Raw genomic sequence first — 4,090 nt, 5'->3', positions numbered from 1 at the left:
GGTGAGGCAGCGATAGTGAGGGCGGGGCCAGTGAGGCAGCGATAGTGAGGGCGGAGCCGGTGAGGCAGTGATGGTGAGTGCGTAGCCGGTGAGGGAGAGACTGTGAGAGTGGTGCCAGTGAGGCAGCGCTGGTGAGAGTGGGGCCCATGTGGGAGTGATGGTGAGAGCGGGGCCGGAGAGGGAGCGATGTTGAGAGCAGGGGGGTGAGGCAGCGACGGTGAGAGCAGGGCCAGTGAGGCAGCGACAATGGCCTGGTGATTGGAGCGGCGCCTGTACCATTGTGGAGATGTGACTTGGGACTCTGAGATCTGGACTTTTTTTTTCTTGCTTACCTTTTGCCTCTGTTAAGTCTTTTAATTCTGGTTGTGTAACCAAGTGGGCACCAGTGAATGGTGACTTTGTGCACTTTTCACTGTAATTATGTATTCCTGTGCTTTGTACACGTGACAAATAAATAAGTTTATCTCTAGTTTTAACAATAAGAGGAATAAGACTGAGTGTAGCAAAGGTACCAGAAGTTAGCTGCAGGAATCTTTTCTCTCTCTCTTCTTTCTCTGTAAGGTTGCCCGCTCCAATTTCCTGCTGAAAGAGCTAAAAAAAATACATTCAGAAACACTGAAGAAAACAATTCTGAAGTCTTATGACCTCCTGAAAGATCTCGGGCCCAAGAAGGAACCAGTAAACTAAAGACTGATCATTGCTATGATGGTAACATTGAGCTATTATCAAGGCATTGAGAATTATGAAACGGGCCCAGCTAGTTTTTTTTTTTAACTTTTGCACTGGTGAAACAAAGCTCTGTTCTTCTGATGTCACTTTCCCTCCACTCATAATATTGTCTGATGTGTGTGTGTGTGTGTCTGTATCTGTGTCTGTGTCTGTGTGTCTCTGTGTGTGTGTGTGTGTGTGTGTGTGTGTCTGTGTCTGTGTGTGTGTGTGTCTGTGTCTGTGTGTGTGTTTTAAAGGGGTAAATTTTCAACAACATAAATTAGAACTTATTTTACTGTTCTTGTTGAGGTTTAGAGTGTTACAATAAGTGGTGTACTTTTAATACGTTAATGAAGGAACCTGGTGTGGTTTCCTTTTACTGTGAGTAACAATACATCAGAGGCAAATTGGGATTCATGGTAGTTTCAGTAATTTTTCACATTAATGCCAACTCTGGGAGTAGAAGGGCTTGATTCCCAGTGTACTGCCCCTGTGGGTCATGACAAAGTACAGTGCTGAAAGCACAGAAGGAGTGCACAAAGTTAAATGCAATAAAGTGAAAAGGCAAAACAACTGCAGAAAAATGGATACCAAACCCCCACCATGAACTGGAAAGTTGCAGATCGACTATTTTTGGAGACAAAACTTTTCAAACATAGACGGTTAGGCAAGGTGTGGAAATAGTCATAGTGGTTGCTAAAAAGGGATTACAGGGTGTCTGTGTCTCAGGTTTATCTGAAGAGGAAACTCAAGATCCTGCATCAATATGGAAAATTCTAGAAGATCAGCAGCACACAAGAGTCCACTTTAGAATTCATCACTCAGAATTGATGTCCTACAGGCAAAAGTGACAGGAATTAATAGATGATTTGATCATTAGATGCTGCAGGACGATTAACGTGACTTTCCAGAGACTGTACTATTGGAGTGGATAATGGCATTGCTGACTGCCTCAATAGCTATCAAAACGTTCCAGAAAGAAAGGTCACAGCATCAATTCACTCTCAGCAGAAGCAGAAAAGGTGTAACCGAACAACGGCAGCTGCGAGCATTAGGTGCAGGAAACAGTACTGACAGCGTAGCCAGGACACAAAAAGCAAGCAAATCATGTGGCAACAAGGTGCAGGGCTGGATGAACACAGCAGGCCAAGCAGCATCATAGGAGCAGACTATCTCTAAATCATGTGGCAAGTGAGGTCTACTATACCTGTGCTTCATTCCAAGGTGAGTGCTACAAAAGGGCTCTGGACCTACCAATGCAATAAATCTGGCTCCAAAGATGCAGCCTGAGGCCACAATAATGCACAACCAAACAGAAGACAGACACAGCAATATAGCAACAGCAGCCAGGAATATGTCAGGGATTTGCTTATACATAGTATTAACAGCAAGACAGACCAAGACAGGACCAAAGATCAACTTGCAAATGAGCTAAGTACCCAGTTATTGTCACATGAACACAATGTAGAGGCTCTCTTCACTGTCATATTTGAGGCACAGACTGTGCCTGGGAATTCCTCTGTTCTACATACATATATTAGTTTTCACAAGGCAATACAACAACATTATTATACAGGCTGCGGAGAAAGGTAGAAGAATGGCACTGGGTGTATTGCACCTTTGACAAACCAACACAGACATGATGGACCAAATAGTTTCGTTCGCACTGTGAGCAGTCCACAAAGCCTTTGACTGGGGATAAAAAAGGCACAGATAGAGTAGGCAAAGCAAGCAATGGCTTTACTTTCAATGCAATTATCATATAAATTACAATTATACATTACACAAGTGCAGTTGAGGAAGACTGTAATAAGTCGCTTCCCACTCGTAAATTTTCAGATAGTTACAAAAGTCTCTTTTGTTTTGACTAAAAATTTGTTATCAAGACAACACAGCCTATCCAGGGATGTACACACCCCTTTTAGCTGACTTGTTCGTCTCTGATACACAGCCCCACAACTTACAGCTCATTCCAGAAGCGTCAAAACACCCGCCAATGATCTCCATGTAGAGGACAAATTCATATGGATACTCTACATCGAATTCTTGCCCCCAACTTGACTGTTTGAATGGTGGACAAGAGATGTGGGGCTGGGTGAAAGGAGGAGGGAGAAGGAGGGCAATATGGAGAAGAACCTCTTTAACGCAACAAGTGACAAAGACCTGGAACCCGTCACCCTTTAGGACATCTGGTTTGATAGTCCTTGAATTCTAAGTAGAAAGAAAGTAAATCTGTTCCATAATGATCAAAACAAAAGAAAGCATTAATGCTGCAGCCATTTTTTGTCAGCCTTCCGTCCAACAAAACAATGTTTTGTGCTGTGGTGATCACTTCGATGTTTAGCGTCACCCTGGTGTGGCTCAGGTGTCTCATTCTGCCATGGCAGTCTCAGCCACATTTCCTGCCGAGGAAGTCAGTGGGCTGAGAAGGTGCACAAAACACTGCCCTCTTGTTCACTTTTGGTGACTTTTCTCAGCCAGCTGGGCTTTCCGTTTCTGTTCACCTCGTCTCATGTCCTTCAAAACAATCAGCCTCCAAAGGTCACAGCCATCAGAGATTGCCCCCCTAGTTGTCAGTGTTTGTATCCACAGTCTTCATATCCCACATGCCCGTGTCCTTTTACTGGAAATAGGGACAGCCAGAAGGTCATGACCCAGTACCCAGTTCACCTGCTGAATATCTTTGGGTATAGAGCCGTCATTAATCCAATGAACATGACTGAGCCAACGGAAACATAGTTGGTTTAACAATGAGTGTACAATGATGGATTTAACATGCTCTCTGTGTTAATGACCTTGTCTTATCAAGAGATGCCAAGGATACGTCCGAGACTGCCTTTATTTTCTTTCAGTCTTAATATTTTATTAACTCACAGTTGCAACCAGCAGTATCTATCCGAAAAGAGAACAAGGATTTCCACAGGGGAATTCTCCTACTCATCCTCTGTCATTTCAAAATAAAATTGACTGTACATTCATATTTGCACTGCCTTGAATCTTCAACTGATGTCAACAGTATTAGGTGAGCTTCAACCTGATGAAACTGAAGCATCACTTCCTCTCTTTCTCTTCATTCTAGTGATGTTTGCAACTTTCATAGGTGGTACCGACACTGTTCCTTCCCTGGAGATAACCTCTTTAGTGCATGTTTTTCTGGACTTTGTCTGCACTTCGCATATTAGTTCTCACAAACTTTAAGCTTCAACATACACCTCATACTTCTCCTCAAATGTCATGATTAAAGCTTAGCCACAGCTGAGGATATTTAACCATTATCTGACTTTTCTCAATTCCATTTCCTTTCTGATTTTAACTTCAGTGAGCTCCGGTCCCTGATCCCAGGACGTCAAGTATCTCAACAAAAGAAGACTAAACAGCTGCA

General features: G+C 43.3%; 1 long non-coding RNA gene across 1 annotated transcript in view; it reads right to left on the bottom strand.

Moving 5' to 3' along the window:
• LOC125482955 overlaps positions 1-2,562 on the bottom strand; it is a 3,847-nt gene extending 1,285 nt beyond the window's left edge. Inside the window, exons 1-2 of the long non-coding RNA XR_007261948.1 lie at positions 2,493-2,562; positions 513-591 (exon numbers count right to left, since the gene is read on the bottom strand). This is a non-coding gene — a long non-coding RNA (uncharacterized LOC125482955). The remainder of the gene's footprint in view (positions 1-512; positions 592-2,492) is intronic.
• Between the last annotated feature and the right edge of the window lie 1,528 nt (positions 2,563-4,090).

The sequence above is a fragment of the Rhincodon typus genome, chromosome 4 (assembly GCF_021869965.1).
Source record: "Rhincodon typus isolate 14 chromosome 4, sRhiTyp1.1, whole genome shotgun sequence".
Taxonomy (NCBI): domain Eukaryota; kingdom Metazoa; phylum Chordata; class Chondrichthyes; order Orectolobiformes; family Rhincodontidae; genus Rhincodon; species Rhincodon typus.
The sequence above is the reverse complement of the archived record's forward strand: the minus strand, read 5'-3'. Positions and strand labels throughout refer to the sequence as shown.